At 39.0% G+C, this 19,497-nt stretch overlaps 1 protein-coding gene across 2 annotated transcripts in view; it reads right to left on the bottom strand.

The window, feature by feature from the left end:
• The window catches only part of LOC131959110 (RNA binding protein fox-1 homolog 3-like), an 846,381-nt gene that overhangs the window by 331,556 nt on the left and 495,328 nt on the right, over positions 1-19,497 (bottom strand). The gene's annotated exons all lie outside the window — the stretch shown is intronic.

Here is a 19,497-nt window from a genome sequence, read left to right as displayed (position 1 = left end):
GAGAAAAGACGATGTAGGGTGTGTGTGTGTGTGTGTGTGTGTGTGTGTGTGTAGTGAGGGGGAGGGGGAGGGGGGGGGCATAGAGAATCACCTCAGATAGCAGTAGACTTTGAAATCAATTATCGAGCATTCCCTGCTGTGAAAAGTGCCTCAAACACTGCAGTGTGTGCATACACCCTGACACACATGATGCACACATGAAAGTCACACACACACACACACACACACACAGAGTGTCTAACCACACCTGACAGGCAGAGCGGGAAAGGAAGAGGAAATACATCACAGGAGTTGAGCCCTCTGCTGCTTTCTTCTCTTCTCTGTCTTGTTAAATGTGATGGCTGCAAGAGCTTGTATTTTATCTGGAAGTGGATCGGCATTATGAGTTGAAAGCCGGGGCAACTCTCTGAGTGCTTACAGAGCAAACACTGCACTCAGCTTTTAGCAACAAAAGGGAGGAAAAAAGTAAAGCAGGAGCCTGAACACAGCTGTAGTCTGATACTGCAGAGCTCCTTCTTTTCTGTCTAGGTAAGCATCTATGAACACTCGCCGGCCACTTTATTAGGTTGCCCTGTTCAACTGTTCGTCAACGCAACTATCTAATGAGCCAATCACATGGCTGCAGCTCAATGCATGTAGGCCTGTAGCCATGGTGAAGACGAGCTGCTGAAGTTCAAAGCGAAGCATCAGAATGGGGAAGAAAGGTGATTTAAGGGCGCTTTCACAACCCAAATCCGTTTGGTTAGTCCAAATCAGAGTGAAAATGATACTTTTGGTTCATTTCTATTTAGTCTGGTTTGCTTTCATGGTGCATACATTTAAGCAGACCAAATAAAGATAAAAAGATTTGCAGAGGGGTGTGTATGAAGGCTGGAAATATACTTGCTGTATTATTTTTAATTGGTTGGAAAGTTAGAAAATGTAAATAAACAATGCAATTTGGAGCCGAATGCACCACGAAATACTGCTGTCGATTTTTTCTTACCTTGACTCTGCACTGATCTATCGTGTGCACGAATCCTTTCTCTTTTGTTTTTTTTTGTATTTAGTCTGGTTCGCTTTCACAGTGCAGAAATGTATACGGACAAATAAAAAAAAAAATATTTGAAGATAGGCGTGTACGAAGGTGGAGGGCTGGACATCTACTCACAATATTATTTCTTATTGGTTGAAAAGTTGGAGGTGAAAAATGTAAACACAAAAATAAACAAAGCAACGTGGAACTGAACGCAAACTGAGTACCTTAAGTACATGAAAGTAAGTTATTTTGAGCAATATGTTGATAATTCAGCGCTAAAAAATTAGCTTTAGCTCAGTGGTAGCCTACTGAGTGAAACTAAATGACACAAATTTCATCTTTAAAATACACGTACATCTCAATACATTAGAATATGATGGAAAAGTCCATTTCCAGAAGTTAAAGTCAAACAGCCCCAACCAAGTATTGAGTCATATGGATGGACATACTATTCAGAGGCCAACATTTACATATTAAACATACTTTCAAAAAACATTTAATTTTTAGAAAAGACCCATTTTAAGACACTGAATTTTAGGTCTTCATCAAATGTAAGCCATAATCATTATGAAGAGACGAAATGTTTCATTATGTGTGTAATGTATCTATATAATGTTTCATTATGTGTGTAATATATCTATATAATGTGTTATTTCCACTTTTTGAATTGAATTACTGACATAAATAAGCTTTCTATGATATTCTGATTTATTGAGATGCACCTGTATTATCTGTGTTCATCTCACAGTCTCTCAATCAACAACAAACCGTAACGAGGATTTAACCACACCAAAGTTTGATTAAAATGGACTAAACTTTGGGTTGTGAAAGCGCCCTCAGTGACTTTGAACGTGCCATGGTTGTTGGTGCCAGACGTGCTGGTCTGAGCATTTCACAAACTGCTGATCTACTGGGATTTTCCCACATCCATCTCTCGGGTTTACAGAGAATGGTCCCAAAAAGAAAGTATCCAGGGAGCCAAAATGCCTTGTTGATGCCAATTTTAATCAACTTCTGACTTGCTCTCTTTCTCTCTTTTAGAAATTCCAGTTCACCTCAGTTAAATCGCACATTTGAATACCTTTAATAAAAAGATTTTGGTTTACTTTGACCACATCTCTGCCTAGAGTGAACCTGTGAGCTTTCAGTCTCCCTGAACACCAAAATATTCTTAGAAGTGTATTTCCTGCGGCTCCATCCCAAGGTGGCGTTGTCTGTTCCCATCCCTCCTGACACACCCATGCTATATTTACACAATAAACCCACTTTACTAAGGTTAGGGTAGAAAGAACAGGGCTGGCCTTCAAAACATTACTGCTGTCATTGTTCATCTTGTTCTTCTCCCCCCTCCCCTCTCACACTCTATCTGCCCTATTCTGCTCTGTTGATCTGTTCTGTACAAACGGCATCTATTGCACATCTGTCTGTCCTGGGAAGAGGACATCTCTCTGAGGTTTCTTCTTCATACTTTGTTAAAAGGGTTTTTTTTTTATTTTATGTTTTTTCTCATCCGCTGTGAGGGTCAAAGGACAGAGACTGTAGTATCCTGTACAGTCTGGAAAGCCCTTTGAGGCAAATCTGTGATTTGTGAATTGATTTGAATGGGATGGGACATTTGAATTGAATGGAATTGGATGGAATTGAATTGAATTGAATTGAATGGAATTGAATTGAATTGAATTGAATTGAATGGAATGGAATGGGATGGGATTGGATTGAATTGAATTGAATTGAAATTGAATTGAGTGAATTGAATGGAATCGGATGGGGCGGAATTGAATTGGATTGGATTGGATTGGATTGAATTGAATGGAACTGAATTGAATTGAATTGAACGGAATGAGATTGAATTGAATTGAATTGAATGGAATGAGATTGAATTGAATTGAATTGAATTGAATTGAATTGAATTGAATTGAAATGAAATGAACTGAATTGAATGGAATGAGATTGATTGAATTGAATTGAATTGAATTGAACTGAATTGAATTGAATGGAATGAGATTGAATTGAATTGAATTGAATTGAATGGAATGAGATTGAATTGAATTGAATTGAATTGAATTGAATTGAAATGAAATGAACTGAATTGAATGGAATGAGATTGATTGAATTGAATTGAATTGAATTGAACTGAATTGAATTGAAATGAAATTAATTGAATTGAATTGAATTGAATGGGATGGCATTGGATTAAATTGAATTGAATTTAAATGAAGCAGTTTTTTATGCTTGCTTAAACATTAACCCTTGTCCTCAATTTTTCAAATTTAATTTCAGGAATTGTTTAATCACAAACTACATTTTAAACTGAAGTACATTGCATCGGCACTCGACTACCATTTCATTTAGTAACATGCCGACAGCACATTTTAGTACTGACTGGATTCCTCATCACTCTTGGAGGGAAAATGGTCTGATTCTGTATGGAGGGAGAGCACACTGAAGAAACACAATGTAATTGTAATGGTGGATCAATTCACCCACAGAGGACCGAGTTGTGTTATGAGCCTGAGACTCAGCAGCAGTATGTGCGTGGGTTTGTGAGATAAGTCGGGCTGGATCCTCAGCATACATCCACAACAGATGTGGTGCAGCTAACAGTTTTTGGGTTTGGAGGTCAGAGGGCTGCAGAGCTGAACACGCTCAGCCGGATAATAAAGGATTTTACACTCCAGTGTGAGGTAGATCCACCAGAGCCTCAATCCTCACACACACTGCAACACTCTCTTCTCTGCTTTATACAGGAACATGCTGTAGATGTACACTCTAGCCAGGTAAATGTCTCTATTCCTCAAGTGAGCAGCAGCGGGTCAGGCTTCTTCTTCTTTGGAGGAGAGAAAACTCCTCTGCTCCTGTTTCCTGCATGACCCAGACTATCTCACACCGCCATCTCTCTGCCTTTCTAGCCACATATCAACTCATATCGACTTATTTCCCCTCGCTCTGTCAGGATCTCTTCCTCCTCTGCCAACACTCCTTACATGCATCTCACTGCAGTATATTCTCCTCTCTCCTTTTAGTTCAGCTGTGTTCCCTCTATCCCCCACGCCTGCAAACCCTCTGTCTCTTTATTTGTTTATTTATTTTGCACGGATAGAATTACATAAAATGACAAAGATAACAAATAGTGTAAAGTGCAGGGAGAGGCAGAAAACCCAGATGGGCTTATTTAAAGCTCCACCTACAATTTCATAGCTGTAAGAAAGTAATAAGAAAATGATAGAAAAACATATGAACAACATCAACAAAAAGTTATTATGAAAATAACAATAATAACAGTATAATATCATGTTCATATTTCTGTTTTTTAAAGTGTTATAGTGTGTGAATTAGAATTTTAAAACAGCAGTTAAACTGTCTTTTAGACATCTTTTAAAACATGTTATACAGAGTTCTTTGCCAGATTGGAAAGGGTATTCCATAATTTGGCGCCCCTAAATTTAACAATAAATTGGCCTCTGCATGTAAGAAATCTTGGAGGATGAAGATCTAAAGATTGACGTGTTGGATAAGAGTGAACCTGAGAATTACATTAAAAATAAGTCTTAGAGTGCTCTGGAAAGTTTTCATGATCTGAATATAAATAAAAAAATAAAAATAAAAAAAGATATTCAGTGTAAGTGTCTCTTTGTAGGAGCCAATGCCTTCCAGATGAAAAACGCAAACTTCAGTTTAAAAAAAACGATTTTTGGATTATTATTTTCCTTGATCCTGTCTCAGTTGTAGCTCTACCCTGGCTGAGGGAGTTTCTGATCCTCCTTGGTCAATAAATAAAAACATATATTTGAGAGATATGTGTTTTTATTTGTAAGGTATATTAAATGAATAAATAAAAACTTGGGCCGGGACTTTAACGCGTTAATTAAGATGAATTAATTACACAAAAATGAACGCGTTAAAAAAATTGACGCATTTTAGTCGCACTTATTTTTGCACGGCGGAACGTTTCTCCCTGGATGAGTTTCAGGAGGAGCGATTATACTGGAGCACCAACTAGCGTTGATGAGTTGAGACAACAACAAACCACAGTGAACATGAAGGAAGAAGCTGATGAGACCTTTGGTTGGCCCCGTGGATGATGGGACATTTAGTTACTAAAAACCAACGGATGGAAGCGTCCATAAGAGCATGGTTGTGTTGCTAGGCAACAAGGAATTCACATATCACCATAGCAGCACATCCAGCCTCAAGCATCACCTCAATGCTAAACATATAGCAGCTAGCGGCTAGCGTGCTAGCTAGCGTGGATTGTGTTTTACTTCAAAAACCAAAGTATTCTAGTTTACAGAAGGTCTACCTACCTATAGGCTACCTGGATTTATCAAATGTTCTATATTTATAAATATGCTATTGCTACACTTAATGGCAAAAACTGCACTGGTCTGTTGGACTTGAACAAAAATAAACACTATTTTTGTTGCTTAAGCTTATGTATTCAGTCATTATTCAATGGTATACTAAAAATCCATGTGAAAAAATTACTTCTTACTGTTCTCAGGTCAAATATTTATATGCGATTAAAATGTGATTAATTTAGATTAATTAATTACAAAGCCTCTTATTAATTAGATAAATTGTTTTAATCGAGTCCCGGCCCTAGTAAAAACACAATAAAAATACAATAAAATGACAGTGAGTGGGTTTTCTACGGTAAATTTAAATGTAAATATCTGTAATTTAGACTGAATAAAGCTGTTATTTTTAGGATAATTGTGTAATTTTGACATCATTGTATTGTATTTCTCCACTAATTTTATATGAAAATGTTATATTTTTACAGCAAAACTGTGTGTTTCCTACAGTTAATGACAGCAAAAAGTAAAGTTTTGTGCTATTCTTTGATTTACGGTAATTAAAAGTGTCTACTACAGTGATATACAATTTTCAATTTTACACCCTTTTTCTGATGTAATTTGACAGTGTTTTACTGTAATTTCTACAAACATTTTCCAGTGTATACTGACACTGTGTCAATTAACCTAATATGGGCATACTACTACCATACTACTACATATACTTTAATTGCTAGCTGCAGCTAACGGCTAATAATAACAGGGGCAACATCAGTAATAGGCCAGTTTGATACTTTTTAAAATGAGTATCGTATCCGGATACAACGTTTCAGTATCGATACTTTTTTGAGTATCGATACTTTTGACAACCCTAGTCCCTTAATACACTGTAAAAAATAATCTGCTTAATTTACGGTAAAATACCGGCAGCTGTGGTTGCCAGAACTTTGCCGTAAAAAATACAGTGAGTGGGTTTTCTACAGTGAAAATCAGCAAAACCTGTAATTTAGAATGAATAACCCTGTTTTTTTTAGGGTCATTGTGACATCATGGTATTTCTCCATTAATTTTACATGGTAATGTTATATTTTTACAGCAAAACTGTGTGTTTTCTACAGTTTATGACAGTAAAAGTTAAAGTTTTGTGCTATTCTTTGATTTACAGTCATTAAAAGTGTCTACTACAGTGATACACAATTTACACCCTATTTGTGATGTAATTTGACAGTGTTTTACTGTCATTTCTACAAACATTTTCCACAGTGTGGCTCTCCCACCCAGGGACCACAGGAGCTTGGTAATCTTGTCCTCGTGACATCAAGACAACATCCTATGTGGGACGCTTTGCTAAATTGATTTAGGAAACGTGGAGCGGCGCTCCTAGAGGAACGTCGCTGACAAATAGGTAGATTATGCATGAATGCACAGGAGGAGAGGCGGGAGAAATAAGAGGTGTGGAGATCAGCATACTGTAGAAGAGGAATGAGACGATAGTAAGATGGAAAAAGCACAAAAGCACAATGCACTTTTTAAAGGAACACTCCACCGTTTTTTCATATTAAAACATGTTATTCGGTCAAGTAAGACGAGTTGATACAGACCTCTTGCGTCTCAATGCGTGCACTCAATCGCCCTGGCCAAACTCCTCCACGTTTTCCCTATTTAAATACAGCTACACCAGTAGTTAAACGACCAAGAGAGGGAGAGGGGGAGAAGATTTTTCAGGAGTGATGATATTACTGCGCCGAATTACTGCGTTACTGCGTCAAAGTGCTCCCAAGTGCTATTCCGCCATACATTATAGTTCTCCTTTTTATCCGCTTAGAAAAGCGCCACGTTTTATTTTGTGTCGCCATACTTGGTCGTTTAACTACTCGTGTAGCTGTATTTAAATAGGGAAAACGTGGAGGAGTTTGGTCGCTTCTAACTGTCCATCTGTTTGGATCCTAATGAATGAACTGGGCTAAGCTAAGTGCTAGCCAAGTGGCGCCGCGCGCCAGGGCGATTGAGTGCACGCATTGAGACGCAAGAGGTCTGTATCAACTCGTCTTACTTGACCGAATAACATGTTTGAATATGAAAAAACGGTGGAGTGTTCCTTTAATGAGAGGAAGAAGAATGAGACAATAGTAAGATGGAAAAAGCACAAAAAAGCACAATGCACTTTTTAAAAAAGTGGAGTTGGAGAAAGATTCTTTGCAGGTAGTGAGTGAGAGATGTCTCCACTGGAGGCCATGAGGCTGCTGAGGTGCTGCTGCCACAGGCAAAGACCCGGGGAGGCCCCGGTGCCAGCCAGGCCTCCAGCCTCCTCCTCCTCAAAGCCTTTCCACACGCCATCGACCGCAGCAGCTACCGCCCAAAGCCACAATCGATGGTGCCAGCTTCCTGCTGCAGAGATGTTTAGCTGTGCATTGTTTATTTGGTGGACCTTCAAACAATGATGGAGATGAGCTCAGCCCAACGCAGCTGGCTTTGATTTAAATCTCCAGTTAAATCACTTCGCCTTTACAGCATGCAGAGCAGCTTGTTGTTTGAAGTGTGAAGGTAAAATGCTGCCGCAGTATAAACTTACTCTATGGGCTACGTCCAACTTTAACTCTGCTTGTCAACGCAACTATCTAATCAGCCAATCACATGGCAGCAACTCAATGCATTTAGGCATTAGAGATGGGGGGGAAATCAATACAGCATAGTATCGCAATATTTTGCGTGGCAATAATGTATTGATTCATGGCTGCCAAGTATCGATATTTAGCGTTGTGATGGCTGACAGGCTGTCAGGATTTTTGCCTTTTTTTGCTTCTAGCGCACTCACTTTTAAGAATGTACTAGAGATATAATATACTGGTATCAGAGGAATCTATAGGCACCGTGTGTCAGGATATCATGTTGGGAAGTTGTCAAAATAACACTGCAAAGTTGGGCTTTTTTAGATAGATTAGATTAGATTAGATAGGAACTTTATTAATCAATAAATTACCAGTTCCAGCAGCAGCACAACACCAATACAATAAAATAGAATACAGTTAAAAACTAGTCATAATGTGCAAAATTAGACAGTTCAAGAGACAATAAAAATACAATATAAAATATAAACACAAGGAATTGAGCATCCTGTCGCTGAACAAGCTATTTATGTTTCATTCACAAAAAATTCAGAGCAGTGAAGCTTAAAGTTGAGGAAAGTTTGATAAAATGCTGCAGTTGTTGTCGTCCAACATGTTTAATATCAGTTCAGTTCAGTTTGACTGAATACTTTGTTGGTCAGTCTGTGGGTTTGACTCTCATTGTGGAGAATAAAAAGACTGAAGTGAGATGAATACACTGAGCATCAGAATGGGTAAGAAAGGTGATTTAAGTCACTTTGAATGTGACATGGTTGTTGGTCTGAGGATTTCACAAACTGCTGATCTAACAACCATCTCTAGGGTTTACAGAGACTGGTCCCAGAAAGAGAACATATCTAACTAGAAAATTTTCCCTAAAAATAGCTTTGTTAGAGCGATCTACAAAAACTGTTCCATATCCCTTTTTCTGAAATCTTCCTGCGTTTTTAATATGGGAGCCAATGAGGCTGTTGGTGGTGTTGGTGGATCATCTGTGCGTCCTACGCCCAAACTATAACTCTGACAGCTTTACCAGAGGATTGTGAGTGAGAAGACTAATTTTCCTACGTTTCTATGTATAAATTATTTCTGTAGAGTGGAATTTGCGGCCTGGAGCGCAGTTTTAAAATTTATTTTTTGACAGTTTTTTCTCTCCCTCTACACTCTGGTGATGATGTCACACACTCTGACACGAACATTCCGTGCAATACACACCCATTATAATCTCAGAATTTCTCCAAAAATGATCATGGTCATTGAACAGGGATTGATAAAAAACTATATGACCTATCGAAACGAGGATTAATACACCGATACACAAGACTTGTGTCTACTGTTTAAAGTTTAAATGGAGTCTCTAGGTTATTATTATATAACATATTATAACATATATTATATATATATATATATATATTATAACAATTATTGTTATTTTCGCTCATTTTTTTTCGGCCGTCCCATTCATTTCAATGCAAAATTTTGGGCAGAATTCGCATAGTGGGACTAGTAGCGGGACGAAATTGCGTCCGGAAGAGGAAGAAGAAGAAATCCACAGTATAACAGTAGTGCAGCACTGGTCCCGACAGATATTGCTGGATGGGACCAGTGCTGGGGAGATTGCCCCGAGGCCCTAATGAGCCTTGATGCTTGTTGATGCCAGAGGAGAGCAACAGTAACTCTAATCACCTCTCATTACAACCAAGGTGTGCAGAAGACCTTCTCTGATCACGTCCAACCTTGAAGCAGATGAAGACCACCCAGAACCTTTATGAGCTACACCTTGTACCTAATAAAGTGGCTGGTGAGTGTAGATCCATCTGAAAATCTCCTCACAATCTAACCAGTCTCCACAGGCTGTCAGCATTACTGTTAAAAATAGAATAAATAAATAAATTAAAGAAAAAGCATTGGCTACAGGGATTGTGAGGTGCAACTTAAAGTCTGCTGACGAGGAGCTTCCAACCAAACCTACCCGAAAAGTGCTGCTTGGTGTTTTTGGAGACAGAGGTATGGGAAGAAGCTTATTCAAATTCAAAGACTTGCTGTTGCCTGAGTTCAACAAAGTATCGCCCTCCAGCTAATTTTGGGCTCCGGAGCTATTTGTTCCATGCTGTCTCAGTTGGACTGTTTTAGCATTCTCCACATTAACGGGCCCATCATAAATCATACGATATAACAAATGGACTTATCCTCTGCAGATAGTGCTGCTCCTTCCGACGCCCAGAACAAGAAAAGCAAAGGTCAAATGATTAGCCTTGGTATGCCTGTGCACCTTTAATGATTGTGCCGAACCTTTGTGTTGGGCGCGTGCCTCCTCAGCACATGTAGCGCTTGTTAAATACAGAACAGAGAGATAAATTAATGAAGGCTTCCTCCTGCTGCTTCGTTGGCCTCTGCATAACCTAGTAGTGATGACTGAGCAGAAATGTGGTCTCACTGTAACTGTACTGTAACAATAAGTTAAAGCATCAGCTACCGCAAAGTCACTTAGCAGCAATACTGTAATTAATGCAGTACGGTGCTTTTTAACAGTCCTAATCTAAATTATACTTGTGAATAATTGACACAATGTCAATTGGATTTGACTGATTGAATCACAAATACCTTTTAAGTTTTATTGGAAATATTCCAATTATTTTTTTACTCTATCTATATCGTATTCTGACCCCATTGTTGTTTTCGTTGTAATATTTATAAAGATAAGTTATATTTGTTTTATTCTAAAAAAAAAAGAAAAAGAGGTAAAATAAACATATAAGCAAGTATAAAGCTTTTAATGTGCAATAATTATTTTTATGTTGTCCTCAACCTCACATGAAAAAAAATGTTTAATGTGCTTCCATTTGCTGATAAGTGGTGCAGTCAGTTGCTTTTAGCCAATTTTTTTTTTCAGCCTATTTCTGGAATATAGCTGCTGAAGCAGGGCTGCATCCAGGGAGGGGCCTGAGGGGGCCCCCTGAAATCTGATTGGCCACCCCGTTATCCTAAAATATGATTGGTTATCTGCCAGGTCAGAGACGGCTTTATGTGATTGTGTTTTTGAATGTGCTGTTCTCTGCTCTTCTTATATTATAGACATACTTTACAGTTCTGTTTCATACAGCAGTAGTTCTCAACCTTTTTGAGTCGCGACCCCCAATTTAACATGCATGTTGTCCGTGACCCCCACTCACTGAACACAATCTCACACGCACAGTTCAGATCACCCAAAAAAGAAACAAAATGAACAAAAAAAGGAAACAAAATGACGAAAAAAAGACACAAATTAACCATGAAATGATAAAAAAGACACAAAATGACCAAAGAAAGACACAAAATGACCCAAAAGAAGAAACAAAATTACCAAATAAAGACACAAATGACTAAGAAAAGACGCAAAATGACCAAAAAAGACACAAAAAAAAGACAGAAAATTACAAAAAAAAACACACAAAATGACCAAAAAAGACATTAAGTGACCAAAAAGACTAAAACACATTGACACATGAACACAGAGCTGACTTACAAAATGATTTGGCGACCCCCAGAAATCATCTCGCGACCCCAATTGGGGTCCCGACCCCAAGGTTGAGAATAGCTGCTATAGAAGACAATCCAATCCAAGATGGCAGCATGTCGTTTGTCTGCTCTATGTCTGTCTAGTTTTAACTCTTTTTAATGATTTTTAGTGCACTTATTTCAGAACCTGTAAGTATCAAATTATTACAAGTTTTTGCCTCTATGGGCCATATACCCTGTTATTGTTGATGAGCTGCTCCACATGGTCTGAGGCCTGCTGTGAGGTCTCTCACCTTGCTGAAGCTAATCTGAAGCCCAGGTATTTACTGCAGTGTGACTCGTCTAGATCTCCTGCTTTTGTCGTAGAATTAATTTGAAGATGTATTAAAATATCTGACATATAGCAGTTTGAATATGCATCAAATATGTTTTGATAAACACACAGAAATCTGACCAACAGTCACAGTCTCTTTACAGGAAACTTCTGCTTGATTGAGATATGAACAGCTCAGATTTGGGAAATCCCAAGTGTGCTCTTATATCAAGTGTTCTTCATAACAGGAAATTACAGGACGTTGACCCTTAGTAACACAGAAACAATGACACGCCAACCTGCAGAGTAAAAAGAGAGAAACTGGGTGTTGTCTCTCAGAGTTGTTCTGACCGTTGGATGCGTTGTATCATCTGATTTTAATGTCTAATAGCCAATTAAAATCCCGCACAAGGCTGTGATTCGAATCTATCTGTTCGTCAAGTGTTTTCTTTAAAGATTTTCTACAACACTTTCTGTCCTTCTGCTCGTATGGAGTTGGGTAAATGGGCATTTGTTTACTCTGCAACTTATGCTGGAATATGCTACAGAAAGACTGGAAACTGAGAGTTATTGAGGCCAATTCCACAACATGCACTTGTTTCTCATGACGAGTTTAAGGTCTGTGTCTGATGTAAATATGTAACTGTATTCTGTGTTTGCTGCCCCTTGGCCAGGCCTGGTTCCTAATCTCAATGGGATATTTCCTGGTTAAATAAAGGTTAAATAAAATCAAAACTAAAAATGTAACTGATGCTGTTGCAGCATCTACACGAAGCTTTTTAGGAGCCGTCAGTGTCTTTGTCGTCACACACAAATAGCTGACAACAGTTCCTCACAGGAAGCTGATTGATCAGCCCTCTTAGAAGCATTAATTGGCACCTGGCAAGATGGATTTGCAATCTTATGATCCTGTGACTCGTGTGATCTAATGACATTGCGAGAATCCAGCTGCCGTGCAAGGTAACAATCAGGGAGCCAGGATTTCTAACTGGAAATGGGACTGTTGATGTGGGTTGAGTGGGTAAAAGACTCCTTCTCACAATATTTTTCCATCAGAGAGCTTTGGAGAGTGTCAGCAGCTCGGGGGGTTGCAGAGCCACTCGGATCACAAACCAGTCGACCAGCCGACACAGAGAGCAGACATCCTGTTGACCCGCGCTGCCACTGCACCAGTTCAATAGAATAATGCAAACAGAAGAGAAAAACACTGTACCAAACTGTTTTATGTGCTGCTTTAAACACTCACTGAGGACTTCATCCTCACCTACTCCATTCCACACACTGTCTCCCCAGGCCTCCGCGCTCAACATCCCAGTCATTTACTCTGTTTCGATCCCCAGCTTATGGCCAATTATTAGCACCGCTATAGGATGCAAAGCGCAGAGTCAGCGAAAAATACAGTGCAAACACTCATTTAGCATGCCATCACAGGCATGGTGGGAGAGGAGGGAGGGGGAAGAAAAGAAGGGAGGAATAGAGCTTCCCCAAATAGGATGGAAATGATAGTGGTGGTGGTGTACAGAGCATCTGTAGCGCTCTATAAAGATGCCGGCTGGAGAGAGAAGGAGATCATACCGAAATTGTGCAGCTAGCAAAATGCAAATGGAGAATACTCTACTATGCAGGTAACCAATACTAGAAAAAAAAGGTTGCATTTTTTCTCTCTCCTTGGGTGGTTACATAAAGTAAGGAGGATTTAAATTGTAAAATGTAAAGGTTGGAGGATGTTGGGCAGAAAAGAAGTTTGGGAGCACTAAAGTTTGGGATTTCCTACTCTGCAGAACAATAATGAGAGCTTCTCTCACCGTGTCCTTTGTAACTTTTATAAGTCCATGTATGAATAAGAAAGATCCATTTGATCCACTTGAAACTGTGGAAGATTAAGTCAGTAAAACTCGATGGTGACGGTTCTTTATCCAGCTGAACAAAACATGAAAAGGTTTCCTACTTACTAAGTAATCATATGCAATCTATTTCGCAGATGTAAGTTTCTAGAAATGTTTATATTAAATAGAATACAGATATAAGTTCTTTATGTATGTCATGGTCACATCCCTCATTCATGAAGCGAATAATTAACTGTACTTGTCCCCAATGTTCCCCATGGGGACTTTGTCTAGTAAAGTTTAAATGTAAAATCCATTCAGTTCTTGAGCTCACTGGACAAGATATACGCTCACCGGCCACTTCATTAGGTACACCTGTTCAACTGCTTATTAACGCAAATATCTACTCAGCCAATCACATGGCAGCAACTCAATGCATTTACGCATGTAGACTTGGCGAAGATGAGCTGATGAAGTTCAAACTGAGCACCAAAATGGGGAAGAAAGGTGATTTCAGTGACTTTGAAAGTGGCATGGTTGTTGATCTACTGGGATTTTCACACACAACCATCTCTAGGGTTTACAGAGAAAGGTCCCAAAAAGAGAAAATATCCAGAGAGCCTTGATGCTTGTTGATGCCAGAGGTCAGAGGTCAGAGGAGAATGACCAGACTGGTTCAACAGTAACTCAAATAACCACTCGGTACAACCAAGGTCTGCAGAAGACTCGGTGTCACCATGGATCCAACATCAAGAAATTCACCAAAACATCCTTCTTCCACCTCCGCAACATTGCCCGCCTTCATCCAATCCTCTCCTCCTCCGCTGCCGAAACACTAATTCATGCTTTTATAACCTCCAGACTGGACTATTGCAACAGCATCCTCTACGGCCTCCACCAACCTTCAAAAACTACAATATGTCCAAAACTCAGCTGCCCGATTGCTCACCCACTCCCGCTCCAGAAACCACATCACGCCCATCCTTCAGCACCTTCACTGGCTCCCTATCAGCACAGAATCCACTCCAAGATCCTGCTCATCACCTACAAAGCCCTCAGTAACCTTCTCCCCCATGAACCTCACAGATCTCCTCCAACGTCACTCCACCACCCGCACCCTCAGATCTTCTGATGCCAACCTACTGACTTCCATCACCAGGACCAAGCACCAAACCGCATATCTCATCTCTGTTTAGTTTTTAGTTATTGTCTGCATTGTGTGTGTCTAAATTCTCTGTTATGTTAAGCAACCTTGTATTAAGACTATCTCTGAACGCACAACACGTCCAACCTTGAAGCAGAAGGGCTACAGCAGGAGACCACACCGGGTGCCACTCCTGTCAGCTAAGAACAATAAACTGAGGCTACAACCTGGGGGCTCAAGTTCACTAAAATTGGACAATCGATGATTGGAAAAACTTTGCCTGGTCTGATGAGTCTCTATTTCCGGTGCAACATTCAGATGGCAGGGTCAGCAAACAACCTGAAAGCTTGGATCCATCCTGCCTTGTATCAATGGTTCAGGCTGCTGCTGGTGATGTAATGGTGTAGGGGGTATATTTCTTGGCGCACTTTGGGCCCCTTGGTACCAATTGAGCATGGTTTAAACGCCACAGCCTACATCCCTGACCATGGCAGCCTACATGTCGAAGTATCCTTGAGCAAGATACTGAACCCCAAATGTCTCCCAATGCTGCATCCATTGGTGTGTGAATGAATTCCCAATGGTGGCAGGTGGCACCAGTGTGCCCTGGTAGCCTCTGCCACCAGTATGAATGTGTGTGTGAATGGGTGAATGAGCGTAGTCTGTAGTGCAAAGCGCTTTGGATAAAAGCCATAAAACCCCATTTACCATTTCCAAAATCATCTCAAACTGGTTTCTTGAACATGAAGATGAGTTCGCTATACTCCAATCACCAGATTTCAATCCAACAGAGCTCCTTTGGGATGTGGTAGAACAGAAGATTGGAATCTGCAGCAACTGCAACTAATGCTGTCACGTCAATATGGACCAAAATCTCTGAGGAATGTTTCCAGCACCTTGTTGAATCAATGCCAGCCAAGAAGAATTAAGGAAGTTCTGAAGGCACTCAAAAGGTGTACCTAATGTAGTGACCGCTGAGTATATTTCAACATCAGATGAGAGAGTTGACATAATATGCAGTATATAATTAATATACAGTATAGCAGCTCTGTGTAAGGAAAAACAGCTGTTTCCTTCATTTAATAATGCAGCGCACAGAATTTCTAGGAAAATGACGTATATGGTTTGACTGTGAATGGTCAATTTGCTTTATTGCGGCCAAATTCTTCAGTCTTCAGATAGCAGTATCCAAGATCAGCGTGCGGTAGATTTGGAACGAGCAGCAGTCAGTGAGTGGAACAACTGCAAAAGCCCCCTGATGATGTAATTGAGGATTGTCTGCACCGCTCTGCAAAAGCCTCCCGAAGATATAATTGAGGACTGACCAATATAAATGTGAGCACAGTTTGACACTGGCTAGAAACGATGTGAGAGCGGACTAAAAGCAGAGAATAGTCTGACTTGATGCTAGAAAGCAGGCACCGACTGAACCAAACTAGGCTATTTGTTAATATTGTATGAAGGCACTGTGTATATATATTCTTGCTGAAATTCAGCTGCAGCTGTCTGCACGGCATGAGCAGAAAAAAAGTGATAGTGATGTAGGTATAAAAGACTATAGAGAATAAAAGACCTCCGCAGCCCCACTGTCATGAAAACAGGGTTTGTAGTGTGTGTCTAGTCACAAAGTAAAGTCCATTGATAAGAGAAGACATGAGCAGATGTAAAGTGTGGTTTGAGTGGAGCCACAGCAGCTATTTATGGCCGGTCTTTACCTCTCCATGTAGGAGGCAGTGTGTTCCGCTGCGCTGCCCTCATATTAAAACCCCAGCCATTAAACAGCACTCGGCCAAAACATTAGCAGCCTCCCAGGAATTAATTGAATATAAGCTTGTTCAGCTCATGCTGTGATGTGGCACGGATACACACACACACACCCACACACACAGATGTAGATATATATATGTGTGTGTTTGCAGGCTTCAGAAAGCCAACAGGATCATAACTCACTTCTCTGCAGTATTCAAGGATAATTCTGGTCTATTGCAACTCAGGTCTTCTACAGGTTTTCTGTCAAACATCCCAATCAGTTGTGTCAACACCGAACTCATAAAATTAATTGCTGATAGGTTGTAAAGAAGCCAGCAGTTTATCTAGATTATCTGAACCTCTTTCATTTAGAATAAAAAAATGAACACACCTCGATTGTCTCTTGCAGCCTTTCAGTTATGTTAAGTACATCATGAACTGGAAAGTACTCGGATGGGTTCTTACAATGCATGGGTCACTGTTTTTTCATCCAAACAACTTCTGGAGTTTGTTTCACAACTTGTCTGATTGTCTGCCTTATTATGTTATGTTATTATTATTGTCTTATATTTCAGCAATGTTGGAAAAGTTACTTTTAAGACTAACAAGTTAGTCATGTAAGCTACCCCCCCAAAATAGGAACAAGTTACTTTACTAATTCACTCTGTAAACATTGACAGCATAACATCTTCAATTTAATGTATTTATTTATCTATTGATCATACAAATCATGATCACAACATACCAAAAAATGTTTCTTATCTGCCACAATGTAAAGTTCACATGTGATTCAGAACAAGAGAAGCCCTAGTATAACCGTGTTTGGTGCTAACGGTTAGCATATTAAGTTGTGTTTTTGTGTTTGTTTCTGCAGTGCATGTGTGTGTGTCAGGTGTGTGCATGTGTGTGTCAGGTGTGTGTGTCAGGTGTGTGTCTCCTGTGGCAGCTGATGAGACACACCTGCTCTCAGTGCCAGCTGATTCTGCCACATTTGGTGTCCCTGCACCTATTCCCCTGAGTTTATCTCAGTGGTTTTCCCACCGACTATTTAACTGTGTTTGCCTCATCGTCCTGCCAGCCCAGCGTCTTTGTTCCATCCCGAGCCCTCCCATGTGCTTGTTTCCCGTGGTTTTTGTCTGAAGACCTGCAGCCTTCACTTCACCAGTGACTGGAGCTGGTTCAAGTGTCCACACCTGACCCAAGATTTTAAAGAACCAGGGGCCGGATTCACAAAAGTAAGATAAAAGTTAAGAAAATTCTTAAGAAAAAAATAGGATGTTCCTTAGAATGTTCTTAAATGATATTCACCGAATTGTCGTATGTCTTAGGACAGGGGTGTCAAACTCAAATACACAGTGGGCCAAAATTTAAAACTTGGACAAATTCGCGGGCCAACATTGATATTTATTGAAAAAATGGACCTAAACAAGTTCAAATGTAATGGAACAAGCAAAGCTTGATATAACTTAATATTGCAAACATTCAAAATCGAATATCAAATAAAACAAACAAACACATCAATGGCATTCATTTCTTAAATAAAATTTAAATAAAAACCATATGTCCCTTTATTTTATATGCGGCCTTCTTTAAATTTAAATGTAACAGTAATCTTTTTCCACAGGCTCAAAATAAATGTAAGAAAAAAATAACAATAATAAACCAAATGACTAATAATAATATCCTTCAATGAATGTGCAGCCATTCAAGCCTTGGACTAGCAAGAAAAAGTGCATAAAGACACTTTAACTGTTGCTCAGTTTGCTCCACACTGATCTACTGTGTTCAAGCCAAAACACCAGCAGAGCATTCTGGGATTTGTAGTATTATTTGTGCTGTATAATAATAATTTGGTATTGCCTTTCTGGGCCAAATATAATTATACTGCGGGCCAAATTTGGCCCGCGGGCCAGAGTTTGACACCTCTGTCTTAGGAACTTCTTAGTTTTCTCACTTAGGACGTTCTTAGATTTTTAATTTAATATTAATTAAGTAGTATCAACTACAGCAACTATATTGTAGTGTGATTTAGGAACAGGCCTACATGTCACACAGACTGAAAGGACATTTACATTATATGTCAACTGGCAAAATAAGCTTTATGCGATACATTCACAAAAAAACTACTCTGACCAACTTCAATGAACACAATTTGCTAACACATTGTCTAGGGATAGAATAAATATCAAAGGAGTCAAATAAATGTCATACAAATTAGTAAAGTAAATACATATCAAGACATAGATTTCTTCTCAAATTTCTTCCCAACTTTAAAAGCTCTCAAGTCTAACAACTTTGCTTTCAGGAATCTCATTTATTCTCAAATTTATCTTAGGAAAACACTTAAGAAGAAAGTTAAGAAAAAACACTAAAGAAAAGAAAATTTCTTCATGAATACCAAATCTTAGTTAAGAAAAAAGTGGCACTTTAGAAGCATTTTTTTTTTAAGAACAATTTTGTGAATCCGGCCCCAGAATCCTCCTTTATTTAACAATTGACACAACTCACTCCCGTCTACCAGTCCGTCTACCAGGGGATTTAAAATGTAGCCTTTCAACATGCATTGTATACTTTTATGCATGTTTTCCTCAATGAGTCAAAAGACTGCTTAACTGTTTAAGTAAACCTTTTCATGCCAAAGTAATGTTCCCGCCGCAGGACATTAAAGCAGCAAAATTTTGCTTTTGCAAGATTTGGTAACACTTTACAATAACCATCATTTATAAATGGTAAACAGATAGTTTATTATTGTTTAATCATCATTTATAAACCATATATAGGCCATTTAGAATGGTAAATATATAATTTATGAATGTTTGACTAACTAAATCATGTATAAATGGCAAATAGGTGGTATATTAATGTAAGTTTATAGTTACCTTACCATTAACAAACAATTCAATTATAATTAATAGTTTATTAATAGTTTTAGTTGCACTTTACAATAACCATCCAAGTGATGTTTATAGATGGTTTATAAACCAATTATTATTAACCATTTACAAAATTCTATACATATTTAATCTTTAAATGTTTTCAAGCGATTTC

Source organism: Centropristis striata, chromosome 21, assembly GCF_030273125.1.
Source record: "Centropristis striata isolate RG_2023a ecotype Rhode Island chromosome 21, C.striata_1.0, whole genome shotgun sequence".
Classification (NCBI taxonomy): Eukaryota; Metazoa; Chordata; class Actinopteri; order Perciformes; family Serranidae; genus Centropristis; species Centropristis striata.
The sequence above is the reverse complement of the archived record's forward strand: the minus strand, read 5'-3'. Positions and strand labels throughout refer to the sequence as shown.